Below are 17520 nucleotides of genomic sequence, written 5' to 3' on the forward strand. Positions count from 1 at the left end.
AAAGAGAAAGATACTTATGGGTGATAAGTTAACTGAATAAAGACCAGGAGAGAGAAAGAGCAACATTTTTGAGGATTTCTTCATTTTATGAATATGAAAGTTGAGGGTGGGGGTGGACTGGCTCTAGGTCACAGAGATAGTGTACAGTTAAGTGGGATAGATCTTCTGACTCTGATCCAGTGTCCTTGAGACTACACCACAATTGCCTCACACATGAACCAAAGAATAGAGACAGTGAATCTGCCATTTTGCCAGCTCCCCAAATGGGCTCTCCCACCTACCATTAAGTGAAGTTTTTCAGACACCAACTATGAACGCAAAGAACGTTAGAATACGGGAAAATATATCCTCTTTGAACAGGAGAGGACAAGTAAATATGTTTTCTTGAATTGAAAGAAAAGAGAAACCTAGATTATTATCACATATTCTTATGTAGGCTCTGTATTTATTATAGTCAGGCCTGGAAGGGTTAAATTTTTCTCTTTTGCATCTAAGAAAATCTACTTAAATAGAATTATTTCTAGTAAACTAACTGAAGATCAGAAGCCAAAATATGTGAAGTGCTCTGATTTCAAAACGGAAATGTACATTTTGTTTTCTCTCTCCAAGAAACTGAATTATTCTTGTTCTGTCTTCAACTTTCAGATCCATTAGCTTTGACCACAGGATGGGCACCGATGGGCATATTTGCTTGCTATTTTTCATTAAACATAAATCTAAAGGAAGATACACACTTTTGAAGTCTTTTGAATTTGCTTGACTGTGGATGAGTTGGAATTATAACCCCAGGTTCCAGTCCAGTACCTGCAAAAATTAGACCAAATGAAAAAGGATTTAGGCAGCAGTTGAGAAAATATATTAACAAGAAGCAGTACACTTTAGTTGCTGGATTTCACTGCCTTTAGCCATATTCTGAGTCATACTGTGTCAGTGAGCATAACAAATCTTTTGTTACTTTAACATACAGAGTAGATTGTTGGGTATTATATAGGCTAGTGAATTATTCATAGAAATTTGAATTATTCAAATATATCAACAATTTCTCTTATTCTGAAACAATAAAATGTTAATTAATTAATATTCGACAGTTCTATTCAATGTTTTGTCAAGGACTTTTCTAATACTTTAAAAGTAAATTTACCAGGCCTTGAGTATTCTAAAACGCTGTTCTCACTGCTAGCTTTAAACATATAAGGACATGGAAGCAACAAAATTGGCCAAGGACAAAGAGAGAATGTGTCAGCACTGAAACTGAAGTCTTGGATCCACATCTGGGTGTTACATTACCAAACAGGGGGAGATAAAGATGGATACTTTATCTGGGCTAGGCTAAAAGGTGCCATTTCAATGATTTGGGAAGAAATTGAGTTTGCAAAAATGAACGTAACATAAGAGGCAAGAAACAAGATAGAGGAAACTCAATTTTCATCCTGTAGAGAACATTTGGAGGGCATTTGAATGTATTCTTTTAGTATATCTAAGAAAACAAAAATCTCAATAAGGTAGTTAAAACTACCTTATTTTTAGAGAGTTAAAAGATATTTTAGAGAGTTAAAAGATAGCTCTCTAGTTGAAGAATCACTACGTGGAGGAAAGATAAATCAAATTTCTTATTTAGAAACCAAAAATCACCCTTCTTTGTCAAATAGGCCGGGTTCAGATTCTGATAATGTCGTTGGCTAGCTGTGTGATTGTGGGCAGGTATCTTAGTCTCTCTAAAAGTGAGTTGCTAACAGTACCAAATGAAGTAACACATGGAAAGCATTTATCATTCTGCATGGCCCATAGTATGCATCCAATAAATGGTAACTATACTACTGCTACTACTACCACAGCTTGAGCAAGCACATGGGAGAATCTGGGCGTGCATGGAAAGCATATATTTTGCAGCTGAAGGGGCCTAGAAAGGCATTTTATCCCTTGGGGATGATGAATAAACTGTGTTGTGCGCCTACATTTTGACTGACAACTGTTACATGAGATCAAGTGTGGAATTTTGCACTTTTGATGTCATATCAATGCTCAGGAAGTTTCAAACTTTGGAGCATTTTGGATTTTGGATTTTCATATTGGGGATGCTCAACCTGTAGTAGTAGCAGCGGTAACTACTGTGCATTATTTACTGTGTTTTTATTGCTTGTTCTCTGCTCTATGGGGTAAACATAATGTTGAAAATGTTTTTTTTTTTTAAAAAAAAGGCCTGCATGGCACCCATAGGGTAGTGAAAGTATTCCAAAATCTGAAATACTTCTGGTACCATGATTTCAGCTAAAAGGTACTCAATCTGTACTATGACTATATTATTTGTTCCCCTTCATTTCACTAGGTTCCCACTCACTCACCTGTCTTTTCATCCCTCCTACTTTATTCAGCTACATTATAATCTAGACAAGGAATAATTGAATCAGAAAACTGACATAATTAATGCTCAGATCAAAAAGCTCAATTGCCTCAAAACTTGAAGTTTTTTTTTTTTGTGATGTGTTTTTTAATGAAAGAATGGTTCCACTTAAAATGACTTCATTTGTTACTTTTCTAAAACGATGGAGGTCATCTGAACATCTGCTATGAAGCTGCAACTGTCTCTGAGCCTGTCTTTATTTTTTTAACCTCTAAAATAACCTTTTTATCTTTTTATTTCAGAGAGAAAGGTATTCTTCTTCTTTGGAAGTTACCTTTCTCCAAGTTTTCAGTATCCTTGAGAAAACTGCTCCCACATTTTCCCTATTCTTCTTTCCATTCACCTCAAAAATATCACAAGATGTTTCTAAGGTTTTTTAAAAAGTGGCACATATGAATATCCAACTAGAAAAAAAAGACAAAAGTCACATAAAATTCTACCACCTAGAATCACTATCATTAGCATATGTGATCATTTCAGACATCTCTTTTTATTTGAACATGGAAAGAAAAAATAATAAATAGATAATAACTCTTCAAAAATCAAAGTACTTTTTATATTCAAACTACTTTTTAAATTCAATACTAAAAATATTGAATTTATTGTTATTTGAAATCCATAGACAACATAAAAAATGAAATTGAAGGAACTGAGGAAATTTAGGTAAATGTTTCCCTGTCAAAATAAATATTATTTCCTAAGAAAAACCTTAAAGTTTGATGGGGGGGAAGACAAGAAGTTTGGGATTTCTACTTCTAGCTCATATGAATTACCAGGGACAATATATGTCCTCCTGTCTTAAAGAAATAAAGAACGGAATGAAATCTATTAAACAATAGTTTTAATGCATTGAACAACAAACATTGCAGGGAAGTGATTTCTGAGGGAAGGAAATCAAATAATGTAAGTCCTATGATTGTCCCAGGGAACTTCTAAAGAGCATTTCTAAGCCTCAGAACAGGTAGCGTAAACCAAAAAGGAGCCCGGTAGTCTCTCTGAGATGAGAAGTCAGAGTTCAGATTTTAAAGAGGTTAAGGTGCATGGAATTCATGGAATGGAGTCACAGAGAGGGAAAATCTTCAAAGACAAAGAGTTCTGAAGATCTATAGAGGGATCCCCTCGAATCTTTACCTCATCATTGCATATGCTGAGGAAACTGTGATGGCAAGGAAAGAACTCTAGAAAGGAGCACGTGGAACAATCCTTGGAGATCACATGGGTTGGGGAATAATACATCTTTCCACCAGCCAAAGTGGAAAGACCTCCTAACACTTGAGACAATCAACTAGAACTGTCAAAACAGTATTACCTCAGTAATGGAGCCAATTAAGCTTGAAAAGTCACCAGCTTAACTTTTCCAGCTTAATTGGCTCCATTACTTTTAGGTGATTTAGATTTTCTGTTTGAATACCTAAGTAACTTTTTATTACTTAGGTAATTGATTCAATGTTGATTTTTCTATATCAGTTTTGGCTATAATATGGTGTACCATTTCAATCTGGTTATTAATGTCTTCTATTTCAAAGAAAATGTTGTATGCTATATTATATACCTTCTCTATTTATTTGTGGTATTGTCTACTTTAGAAAATATCCTATGTTGGATCATCTTTGTCCCTCTTCCATATCTATTATTTTCTCTATAATTTCTTTTTCTTTTAAAAACTTTTCTCTCTATGTATCACTTTGCTAGGGCTGCCATAAAAAATACCACAAACTGAGTGGCTTACACAATACAAATTTATTTTCCCACAGTTCTGAAGGCTGGAAGTCCAAGATCAAGGTGCTGGCAGGATTGGTTTCTCCTGAGTTCTCTCTCCTTGGCTTGTAGAGGCCACTTTCTTGCCATGTTCCCACATGACTCTTTCTCTGTGCATGTGCTTTCCTAGTGTCTCTTCTCCTTCTTATAAGGACATGAGTTCTATTGGATTAGGGCCTTACCCCTATGACCTTATTTTACCTTAATTACTTCTTTAAAAGGGTGTGTGTAAACTTTTACTTTAGAATCAGGAGGTACATGTGCAGGTTTGTTACTTGGTTATATTGTGTGATGTTGAGATTTGGAATATAATTTATCCAATAACCCAGGTAGTGAGCATAGGAAATTTTTCAGCCTAAAGCCACTATCTTTAAATATATCACATTTTAAGGTATTGAAAGTTAGAGCTTCAGTGTTTGAATTTGGTGTGGGGCTGGACACAATTCAGCCCATAACATGCTGTATTCGTAGAGTTATCACAAATATTTTCTATACTTTAGCCATATATTTGCTATTCCTTGAAATTTATGGTTTCTTGGTTTTGAAATAGTGTTGTCTTCAATCCTTACCTTTCAATCTCCACTTTCATTTTATCTAGTCCTTCTCACTGGAACTTGCATTCTTGTTATATTTTATCCATGTTCTCACATCATGAAATACTGGTAGGAAATTACCTTCTGTTTTATGAGTTATACTTTCATCGAGATTGGATTCTTCATCTCTACGTTGAATAAATATCCCTTTCTTCTTTTTTACCCTGTAGAGTACTAGCATGTTTGTGGTGGTTTTTCATTTTATTTTGTGTTTTGTTAACCTTGTTTCTACATAAGTTGGGAAGCTTTTCCAGGATCTCCTACTTATTCTGGTGGTGAGTTCCTTATTTCTTTTATACTTAATTTGAGAATTATGTCTTCTTTTGCTTCCACCAAGCAAAATTTAGAAAATTCAAGGGGAGAAAGAAAGCCAATTATATTTACCCATATCTTTACTCTTCCTATTGTTCTCTCTTCGTTTCTGGTGTCCTGAGATTCCTCCTTTTTTCGTTTTGTTGTTGTTGTTGTTGTTCATTTGTTTCAAGAATTTCCTTTTGCCATTCTTTTGAGTAGGTCTGCTGGTGACAAATTCTCTTGGTTTTCTGTATCTGAGAATGCCTTGAATTCTTCTTTAATCCTGAAGTATATTTTTATTGGATAAAGAATTCTCAGTTGATAGTTCTTTTCTTCTAGCATTTAAAATTATAAAAGAGGACACAAACAAATGGAAGAACATTCCATGCTCATGGATAGGAAGAATCAATATCGTGAAAATGGACATACTGCCCAAGGTAATTTATAGATTCAATGTCATCCCCATTAAGCTACCAATGACTTTCTTCACAGAATTGGAAAAAACTACTTTAAAGTTCATATGGAACCAAAAAGGAGCCTGCATTGCCAAGACAATCCTAAGCCAAAAGAACAAAGATGGAGGCATCACGCTACCTGACTTCAAACTATACTACAGGGCTACCAGTAACCAAAACAGCATAGTACTGGTACCAAAACAGAGACATAGACCGAACAGAACAGAGGCCTCAGAAATAATACCACACATCTACAACCATCTGATCTTTGACAAACCTGAGAAAAACAAGAAATGGGGAAAAGATTCCCTATTTAATAAATGGTGCTGGGAAAACTGGCTAGCCATACGTAGAAAGCTGAAACTGGATCCCTTCCTTACACCTTATACAAAAATTAATTCAAGATGGATTAGAGACTTAAATGTTAGGCCTAAAACCATAAAAACCCTAGAAGAAAACCTAGGCAATATCATTCAGGATATAGGCATGGCCAAGGACTTCATGTCTAAAACACCAAAAGCAATAGCAACAAAAGTCAAAATTGACAAATGGGATTTCATTAAACTAAAGAGCTTCTGCACAGCAAAACAAGCTACCATCAGAGTGAACAGGCAACCTACAGAATGGGAGAAAATTTTTGCAATCTACTCATCTGACAAAGGGCTAATATCCAGAACCTACAAAGAACTCAAACAAATTTACAAGAAAAAAACAAACAACCCCATCAAAAAGTGGGCAAAGGATATGAACAGACACTTCTCAAAAGAAGACATTTATGAAGCCAACAGACACATGAAAAAATGCCCATCATCACTGGCCATCACAGAAATGCAAATCAAAACCACAATGAGATACCATTTCACACCAGTTAGAATGGTGATCATTAAGAAGGCAGGAAACAACAGGTGCTGGAGAGGATGTGGAGAAATAGGAACACTTTTACACTGTTGGTGGAACTTTAAACTAGTTCAACCATTATGGAAGACAGTGTGGCGATTCCTCAAGGATCTAGAACTAGAAATACCATTTGACCCAGCCATCCCATTACTGGGTATATACCCAAAGGATTATAAATCATGCTGCTATAAAGACACATGCACACATATGTTTATTGCGGCACTATTCACAATAGCAAAGACTTGGAACCAACCCAAATGTCCATCAATGATAAACTGGATTAAGAAAATGTGGGCCGGGCGCGGTGGCTCAAGCCTGTAATCCCAGCACTTTGGGAGGCCGAGATGGGCGGATCACGAGGTCAGGAGATCGAGACCATCCTGGCGAACACCGTGAAACCCGGTCTCTACTAGAAAATACAAAAAACTAGCCGGGCGAGGTGGTGGGCGCCTGTAGTCCCAGCTACTCGGGAGGCTGAGGCAGGAGAATGGCGTAAACCTGGGAGGCGGAGCTTGCAGTGAGCTGAGATCCGGCCACTGCACTCCAGCCCAGGCTACAGAGCGAGACTCCGTCTGGAAAAAAAAAAAAAAAAAAAGAAAATGTGGCACATATACACCATGAAATACTATGCAGCCATATAAAGGATGAGTTCATGTCCTTTGTAGGGACATGGATGCAGCTGGAAACCATCATTCTCAGCAAACTATTGCAAGGACAAAAAACCAGACACCGCATGTTCTGAATCATAGGTGGGAACTGAACAATGAGAACACTTGGACACAGGGTGGGGAACATCACACACCACGGCCTGTCATGGGGTGGGAGTAGGGGGGAGGCATAGTATTAGGAGATATACCTAATGTAAATGACGAGTTAATGGGTGCAGCACACCAACATGGCACATGTATGCGTATGTAACAAACCTGCACATTGTGCACATATACCCTAGAACTTAAAGTATAATAAAAAAAAATTAGTTAAAATTATTTAAAAGATGATATTTTATTTCTTTCTAGTCTCTATGATTTCTAATGGGAAATCACTCTTTTTCAAATTATTTTTCCCCTACAGGTAAGGTGTTTCTTTCTTGCTAACTTCAACATTTTTTTCTTTGTGTTTAGTTTTCAGAAATTTCACTGTGTTGTGTCTTAGTATGAATTTTTCATTTTATCTTGTTTAAGTTTCTCTCAGCTTTTTGAATCTGAAAGTTTATGTCTTTCAGGAATTTTCAGCAATTATTGCTTTGAATACTTTTTTCAGCCCCACCCTTTTTCACCAATTCTTTTAGGACTCCAATGACACAAATGTTAGATCTTTTGTTAGAGTCCAACATGTCCCTGAAGCTCTCTTTGTTTGTTTTCAGTCTATTTACTCTTTATTTTTTAGATTGAATAATTTCTATTGTACTGTCTTAAAGTTCACAGGTTCTTTCTCCTGTCCTATTCATTCTTCTGTTGAGCCAGTGCAAAAAGCTTTTAAATTTTGGTTATTTTACTTTTCAGTTCTAACATTTTTATTTGATTCTTCTTTATATCTTCTATTTCTTTGCCAAAGCTTCCTTTTGTGTTTAAAACATGTTCATAATTGCTTGTTGAAGCATTTTTATGATGGCTGCTTTAAACTCCTTGTCAGATAATTCCAACATCTGCATTAGTGCCTGCTGCTTGTCTTTTTCTTATTCAACTCGAGATTTTCTTCATTCCTGACAAGACAAGTGATTCTTGATTGTGTCTTGGACACTTTTGGTATTATGTTATGAGACTTTGGATATTATTTAAGTTTTTGGTTTCAACAGACCTCCTGTGACACTCCACTGGTGGGAGAAGGGAGATGGTACCTTGCTTCTCTGTCAGGTGAGAGAAGTCTAAATCCCCCACACAACATGCCAGAGAGAGAGGGAAGGGATCCACATTAGTGCTGACAGTGTTGGAAGTGCACAGTTCCCACTAGGCCTTCCACCCTGACTGGGAGGGTGAAGGACCCCTTGTTACTTTTCCCCACATGGTCTCTGCTGACACTGAGTTGGGGGATTTTTTTACCATTGGAAGTTGGCGGAAGTTGGGCTTCTCATTTGTCCTTCTCTGACATCATGCTAGTGGGAAAGGGGAGGAATGCCTCATTACTATTAGGTGAGTTTGGAAGTTTTAGGCTCCCAATTTGGTCTCTACTGACACCCCTTGTGGTAGGCATGGCTCCTTGCTGTGTGAAAGTTCAGGGTCCTGACTCAGCTTTAGCTGATGTGCTAGCCATGAAGCTGCAGTTTTTTTCAGAATGTTTGTTTGGGTTAGGGGAGTTAGTTATTGTCTGAAAGTTTTCTGTCTTGCTAGACGGTCGCTTTCATGATCCTTTGACTAGGCAGAGTCACCTTTTCTTGTTGTTTATTGTTTGTTTTTGTCTGTGCCCATTGTGATTTCTGAGTTGCTAGCTTCTCCCTAACCCAGTCTGGGATACATGAAGCAAAAAAGAAACCCAGGGAACTCACCTCTCTGTCTTTTTTTCAGGTTTCGAAATCCCTATTCAGTTGTTTCTCTTCTTTCCACTTTTCAGCATTATGTTTTGTTTGTTTTGTACATAATGTCTGGAAATTTTAGCTGTAAAGTGGGAAGAATAGGGAGAAGGTTGTCTACTCCAAATTGTCCTGTGTCTTCCTTTTTCAGCAACAGTGCGAGAGCTGGATATTGAGTTCAATCCACTTTTATATAACCTGATGTTATAGAAATGTGGTAGCAGGAGAACTCTGTGCAACTGTGAACTGCCTTAATTAGAGGAACTGTAGTTTGTTTTGTCTTTAAACTTTGTTCCTAGCTTTCATATTGGAAGATACCTTTGCATATTTCTCTGTGAGAACTTATGTCTGAGAGAGTCTCTTCTGGTTATTTTATTACAGTTGATCCTTTAACAATGTGGGAGTTAAGGGTGCCAGCCCCCTGTGCAGTCAAAAATCTGCACATAACTTTTGACTCCCCCAAACTTAACTACTAATATCCTACTGCTGACCAGAAGCCTTAAAGCCTTACTGATAACATAAACCATTGATTAACATATTTTTTATGTTATACATATTATATATATGCTATATATATATGTATGCGTGTAGCTAAGAAAAAGAAAATGTTATCAAGAAAATCAAAAGGAAGAGAAAATATATTTACTATTCATTAAGTGGAAGTGGATCATCATAAAGGCCTTCATCCTCATCATTTCCCATGGATTAGGCTGAGGAGGAAGAAGAGGGGTTGGTCTTGCTGTGTTTCAGAGAAGAGAGAGGAAGAAGAAAATTTCTGTATAAGCAGACCCACATAGCTAAAACCCATGTTCAAGGTGACACTGTACTTTGTTTTACCCACTTCTTGCTATGTAAATTTCGTACATGCATGCGTTCCAATATCAAATAATTTTTCAAAGGGAGAGGTAAAGTACAAAATTCAACCAATCTTCTTCTCTCCCACTCTTACAGTATCAGTGGAAACTCTCAGGATTTGTTGACTCACCAGTACTGTTTCTGACATGGTTGAATGGGTTAAATCAAAGTTTCTCAACTTTGAGGCTATTGACTTTTTGGTTCAGATAACTCCTTGTTTTTGCCCTGAGTAATGTTGGTTATTTAACAGCATCCCTGACCTCTACCTACTAGTAGAATATCCCCTACTTGTAAGAACAAAATATGTCTTCAGACATTGCCAAATGTCCCTTGAGTGGCAAAAAATCAGTCCTGGTTGAGACCCACTGGGTTAGGATGAGTGCTATATTATTCTTTCCTTAATCCTTATTTTCATTCCTTGGCAGATCTGTTAATGTTTATGTCAGAACATTGCACTTTTTTTCCTGTTTGTTTACTGCCAAAATAGCTTTGGGGTCCACTCTACTAGATTTTATTCAATTCATTTAATATTGGAGTAGAGTTTTCTCCTCTTTACTCTTCCTTTGTTCATATTTTTACTCTTTGAACTTTTCCTGCATTGGCATTCTCTAATGTGGAGAAGAAAACATTAATACACATGGCTTTGCTGGTTCCTCCATGTCTCTTCTATTTCTTCCAAATACTTCAAATAAGTTGTATACATGACATCTGTTATTACCTGCCATTTAATTATTAAATAATCTCCTAAATACAATAAGCACGTTAGTTTTCATCCTGATCGATGTCTTTTTTTATCATTGACCTCTTCTTGAATCATAGTAGTGCCTTAGAGACCTCATCTACTTTGTTAGCCTCAACTCTTCACTATGAAGATCACCAAAAGAGTGCATCTAACATGGCATCTTACCTGTGCTCTAGTTTCAAAGCTCTATTTTCACAAAGTGTCTACTTGCATGTCCCAAATCTGACATATTTGAAACAAGCTTGTCTTGTCCTTCAAATCTATTTCCTGCAAATCACTTCCCTTCTGAGTTTCTTATTTCTATCATATACCCCAGTATTCTTTGTATTTCCACTTTAACTACTGTAATGCTTCCTTTGTTACCTCATGCCTGGGTTATTTGAAATAGCTTCCTACTTATCTTCCTGTTTCTAGTCTCTCACATACCACCTGGTATCAGATCAATCTTACTTAAATTGCACTTTTGTAATATTAAGTTCCTGTTAAAACTAAAACTAGATAAACAAAAACTTCAATCGTCATTCTTTACTACTTTCAGATTGCGGTGCCAGAGGGATCAAATATAGAGACAATGGTACCTAAGATTATATTTCACAATCAAACTAGATAGTGGGTTAAATGTTAGCGTGCAAGTCTGCAAATTATTTAAAGACATTCCAATTTGACTTTCTATAAAACCACATAAACTAGCTTAGATCACCAGAACAGAAATAACCACTTCTACAGTAACTCCTCTGAATTTAGTTTTATTATTTATTTAAATATTTGCTATTCTGCAATTATTCTAAAATATATTCATAAGAAAACATGAATAAATATGGAAACAATTTGATATGTTGGCTTGGGTGTGCTTGTGGTTAAAGTTTTTTTTTTTCTTTAGAATTCTATTAATAGTAGTGTAATTTTTTTTATAAGCAAAAAGCTACAAAAATTAAAAGCAAAATATATTTATGATTTTATTTTGAAATTGGAATAAAAAAGCTAGGAATGTTTTGCTCCATAAATGGATATAGGAATGTTTGCAATATAGACATTGTCAGAGGTAACCTGGATTATCATATAATAAAGTGGCAGTGATCAATCTTTTCTTTAAGAAGAGATAACTGATAAATTTTAAAGTTCAGCCTTGAAACCCAGCCCCAAAGGCAACTCAAAGTCTGTCCCATTTCCTCTCTATGAATCCTTCCTTACTCAACCAGAAATTGAGGAGCATAAAACTAGTTGTCTTAAGTACTGTGTTTAGCTGCACCGAGGGGCGCGGTGTTGATGGAAAGCCATGGGAATGGCTGCCTACTTACCAGCCTCATCTTATCCCCTTCTCCCTTTCCCTCCTTATATTACAGTCATGGCAATCATGTCAGTGCTTCAAATTTCACAGCTCCTTCCCATGTCACAGGAGCCACACGCATTTTCCTCTTCTAGCATGTTCCCCTACCTGTCCCTACCTCAGTTACTTCATTCCCACTCATCCTTCATGCCTTAATTGAAGTGTCAAGTCCTGGTTGATATTTAGAAATGGTGAATAAAGACAGGATTGCCCCCCATCCCCTCAACTCCTTTTTCCTATCAGAAATCATTCAAAAACAAAGAGAAAGAAAAACCAGAAATACTAACTATCTCCCACAACGTTACTAGGCAGATGTAACTTTGAGCTGTAGGGAGGGAGGAAGAAATGCCAGATACAGGCAAGATAAAGTGGAAGTGCAAAAAGACACTCTGAGATGACTTTTAAAAAGGTAGTATTTATCATATTCTTACAATGCCACATGTACATGCATTATCTACATGCCTTTTCATGGATTGACCTCCTGTATTAGCCATCACAGCACACAGTGAGATAAATGCTATTATGATTAGCCCTTTACTGCAGAAATAGAGTCATGCAGCTATTATGTGGCAGAGCTGTAATTTCAAATCAGAACTCGCAGCACTGCCGCTGTGCTATGAGCAACATGCTAATACCCAATTCATAAGGAATTTCCTTCATTCAATGTTGAGTATTACCACAAAGTAACCACACTGAATCTATGGAATTACTTCAAAAAAAGAAAAAGAAAAGAAAAAACTGTTGAAGGAATGGGGAAAACAAATAGTACAAATGGCAGAGGAAGAATATATCCCAGAAGAATTTTGTTATGAACCAGAAGAAAAGTATTACCAAATATGTTGCCATGAATTTAAAAAACATTTAATGAAAGAATTATTTACATAAAACGATGACTCAAAGTACATCTAAAGAGTTTGGGAGGAAATGTGCTGAGAAAAGAGAAAAAAAAATCAAAGATGGTGGAAAAGAAAAGTAAAATCTCATTCAAAATGAGAGTTAAAGTAGAATGAAGGAGAATAGTTATTACTGAAAGCATAACATATAAAGGAGAAGATTTCAAAAATAAATAAGATTAAAGAAAAATGATAAATATAGAGATAAAAATGAAGATTAAATATGCATAATGGATATCCCTAAAGAAAATAAACACATAATTGAACAGAAGCATAGACATAGCTTATGGCCCCAGAAATAAAATAAGACATAAATCAAAAGACTGAAAAGGCACACACTTTATAATAGTTACTGGCTATTTTCATCAATTTTTGCCTTAGGAAAAAGTATCAGACCATGATACGGTTGTGATCCCTGGGAAGGAAGGAAAGAAGGAAGGAAGGAAGGAAGGAAGGAAGGAAGGAAGGAAGGAAGGAAGGAAGGAAGGAAGGAAGGAAGGAGGGAAGGATGGAGGGAAGGATGGAGAGCGGGAGTGGGGGAGAGGGAGGGAGGGAGGAAGGCAGGAAGGTCTTTGTTGTAATGCATTTCTGAGAAAATTTTGAAAAAACCAGTAGAGGATCCTCTGGCCAATACTGTCCATTACAGGAGCCTCACATCTCCCAGAATAGTCCTGCCTTCGTTTCCCTGCCACACTTTGTCACTGAGTAGGAGCATCTCATGGGAAAGCACAGCCTCCTCCCAAACATAGTGTTGGGTTTCAGAGCATAACAGCTGAGGCCCTTTGTCAATTATGTTTCCGGCAGCAGGACATCTTAGAAGTGTGTTTTCATGGCTGTAATAGATGGAATTACGCATTTACCTCCATTACCTTTCAAAACTCTACTGAAAGGGTGGTATAAAAATTAAAAGACCAACACACACACACACACACAGACATGCACACGCAGAGAGAGAGAGAGAGAATTGGAGAAAAGAATAGCATATATCAACAACATTCGAAATTGGAGAGCAGGTGGTAATTGACACAGCAGACCAGAGAAGGCTGAAACTTAGGCCAGTGTGTGTGTGAAGCTCATTTGAAACAGAAACAAAATGATTGCTCTCATCCCAACTCAGATATTAAAGGTAACTGGTAGCTCTGAAGACAGAAAGGCAGGGCAAGTTCTGATTGTAGGCATTTTTAAAAATCAGTTAAACCCCTTCATCCCTTCCCTACCCCAAATAGCCATGAGACCTCCTTTCCTGACCTCAGCAGATCGCTGGATATTACTTGCTGGAGAATCTGAACCATACAGACTAACTCTGCACTTGGGGACATCATGAACACCCTTGTGGGTAGGAGTAATGTAAGTTTACTTACTGAGAAGTAAGAACCACTCCTTCAACTTTCTCTTCTCATGTCCCAGAACTATAGCAACTACGCTTAATCCTTGCCCAATCTCAACTCACAACTGAGAAGTTTCTCTCAGGTGGAAGTGACTGAAATACTGTATGTTCTCCCTTATCAGTGGGAGCTAACTGTTGAGAACTCATGGTTATAAAGAAGGGAACAACAGACACTGGGATCTACTTGAGGGTGGAGGGTGGGAGAAGGGAGATGATCAGAAAAAAAAATAACTACTGAGTAGTAGGCTTAGCACTTGGGGGATGAAATAATCTATACAACAAGCCCCGGTAGCACAAGTTTGCCTGTATAACAAACCTGCACATGAACTCCTGAACCTAAAATAAAAGTTTTTCTTAAAAAAGAAATGAGAGGTTACAAGGGAAAAGACCACCAAAGGACTACATCTCTCCTAATAGCTCCCAATTTCCAAGCCCCATCAATGCATATTGAGTTCCAATTCACTTTTCAGTTCCTCACTCTTAAACATGAGTTGACACCCAACAATCACTAACACTTGAAGAAAGTCTCTAACACAAAAGACAGACGAAAGGAAGAAAAACAACTGTGGAAATAGAAAATGAAAGGAGCAGCAGAAAACTTTAAGAAAAGTAATAACTCAGAAATATAATGCATTACATCCATAAAATGAGAACATGCACATGTATACAGATGTTCCTCTACTCATGAAGGGGTTGTGTCCCAATAAACTCATGGTAAGTTGAAAATATTACAAGTTAAAAATGCATTTAGTATGCCTAACCTACTGAACATCATTGCTTCACCTACCTTATCTTAAACATGCTCTTTTTTTTCTCACCAGAAGGAGGAGACACAGTTGGATGTTTTGTAGACATGATGGGATGCAAAAACAGGAAACACGATATCCAAAAATCACTGGCAACACAATACCCTTTGGAGTATCAGTTGTTTACTCTCATGATTGCATGGCTGACTGAAAACTGCTGCTCACTGCCACTGCCCAGCATCACTAGAGGATCATACCGAGTATTGCTACCGTAGGAAAAGATTGAAATTCAAAGTAAGGTTGCTACTGAATGTGTATCACTTTTGCATCATCATAAAGTTGAAAAATTGTAAGTTGAACCATTGTAAGTCAGAGATCATCTGTATTTACACATGAAACATTCAAAAAAGAAATTCTCTAAATTCACCGTTAGCAGAAATTAAAATTTCCAAACAAAAACTAATAGATTAGCTGGGCATGGAGGCACACGCCAGCAACTTGGGAGGCTGAGTTAGGAGGATAGCTTGAGTCCACGCAGTCAAGGCTGCATTGAACCATGACTGCCACACTGCACCACTCCTGCCTGGGTGACAGAGAGGGACCTTGTCTCCAAAAAAAAAAAAAAGAAAAGAAAAGAAAATTAATAGATTGTCAAGAGTTCACATCCAAATATTTAGATTTAAGAAAGAAGAAAATGGAACGAAATTATTAAATAATAAAAACTTTCTTATTTTTGAAGTATTAGCTTGATGGAAAGTAATTGCGGTTTTTCCCATTAAAAGTTAGATTATCTAGATTGAAAGAGTCGAGTGAATGCCAGCACACTGAATGGAAAAATGATCTCCCCTGAGGTAGATTGTTGAAAATGTCTAGATCAAAGATAAAAAAGAGTTTCTTAAAGAGAAAACAAACAAATGCTTTGAGAATCAGACTGGCCAAAGACTTTACAATATTAGCACCAGAAGACAATGAAGCAATTTCTCAAAATTTTGATGCAATTAATTCCAGATTCAGCCAAATGATAAATTGTGAGGGTGGAACAAAAATAATTTTTTTGCAAATTTTTTTGCAAGGTCTCAAGAGTTTTTCTTCCAAGCACACTTTTTCAGAAGGTTAATTGGACATGTGACTTTGTAAAATAAGCACATAATCAAAAATGAAGAAGATGTGCAGGTAACAAGAACTCCAGATGGGAAAGGAAACTCCTAGGATGTGGATAAGGGGAAGTTCTAGGTTGAGAGCTGAGCAAAGCCTTAAAATCACACAGCTCAGAATAAAGCAGAAGAACACAGGGACACAGGAAAGATGTTTCAAGAAGAAAATGAAGTTTATGGAGTACTTGATGTGTTTGAACATATTTTAGGGAAGTTTTAAATTATTATAAGAGTTTTTTAAGACCTTGGGACTGCTACACACACACAAAAATACACAAACATAAAGTAGTCCATTTTTAACTTCAGAAAACAAACAAAAAATGAAAAACCCAAAAAGTTACACAAGAAAGGAAATATGATCATACAATACCATAGAGCTCAGTGGTGAATGAGTAGTAGTTATACAGTCATGATAAAATCACTAAAAATTGATTTAACTCCAAATGTTGAGGAAGAGATAAAGGGGGTAAGTGTGTAGTTGTATGTATGTGTGTATGCATGGATGATGTGGGTTGGATTGTAAAAGATCTAAGTCCTTCATTGTAAGAAATCAATGGATAATATCTTTAACTGAAAAATTTTGAAAGAGCATCACTTATTACGACATAGACACACACCAAAATAAATATCTAAGAGTATTGAAAGTTGTTGCCTTGGGGTAATAGAAATTGGGAACGGAGCTGGATAGGACAGGCAAAAATTAACATTTGACAAAAGAGTGAATACTATGAGTATCCAGTCAGAATATTTAAGTCACTTCACATTACTTTAAACCTCTTCAAATCAACATTCAATACTAAAAGGAGATGGAAGAGTGCTTGCAAAATGTATAAGAAACGAATTGTCATCCTAAAGTTGTCTTTCCTTTTAAACTGTTTTGCAAGTGTAAAGGCAACAACAAATTTTTTTTTAATGTACCAGAACTCGAGGAATAATGATCCCATGAGCTCCTTGATGAGGTCAAACTGCAGCCAATCAAATTATAAGTGAAGAAACTATAGCCAAGAGATTGCCAGAAAACCTTTAGTTTAGTTGGTGAAACCAAAGCAAATTGTGAGGATAATGGTCCAGAACAGATGATAAATGTTATAAATTATGACAAAGTATACATTAAAAAACTAAAAGTCAGGGGGAAGCAGGGAAGAAGATGAAAAATATGCAGATTTTTCTATCTTTTATAACCAGGAGTAAAAAGATAAATGAGTGATGCAGGTATAATTTTACTTTAAGGTATAAACATAAACACTAAGAAAAATAACACAATCAAATAAAATAGGTGGTTAAGGGGTAGGAAGTGAGGAAGGAGAAAGGAAATATGCAAATTTTGCCATTACTCAGAGTGGCTTCAGGTCAATTTTCTACAAGTCATTCTACAAACTGGCCCTAAAGCAAATTGACTTTTGGCGAATCCAGTGAATTAGCTTTGGGAAAATACACTTTTGATGAATCAGCCTGTTTCTGCTTGAATAAGAAGCTACTAAATACTGCCTGAAGAAATAGAGGATTAAATAC

General features: G+C 36.6%; 1 long non-coding RNA gene across 5 annotated transcripts in view; it reads left to right on the forward strand.

Moving 5' to 3' along the window:
• Positions 1-16111, forward strand: part of LOC123573636 (uncharacterized) — a 180859-nt gene extending 164748 nt beyond the window's left edge. For all 5 annotated transcript variants that reach the window (XR_012435141.1, XR_010587025.1, XR_012435139.1 and 2 more), the window contains one exon: positions 14930-16111. This is a non-coding gene — a long non-coding RNA (uncharacterized lncRNA). The remainder of the gene's footprint in view (positions 1-14929) is intronic.
• The last annotated feature ends 1409 nt before the right edge of the window (positions 16112-17520 follow it).

This window comes from Macaca fascicularis, chromosome 5 (genome assembly GCF_037993035.2).
Source record: "Macaca fascicularis isolate 582-1 chromosome 5, T2T-MFA8v1.1".
Lineage (NCBI taxonomy): Eukaryota > Metazoa > Chordata > Mammalia > Primates > Cercopithecidae > Macaca > Macaca fascicularis.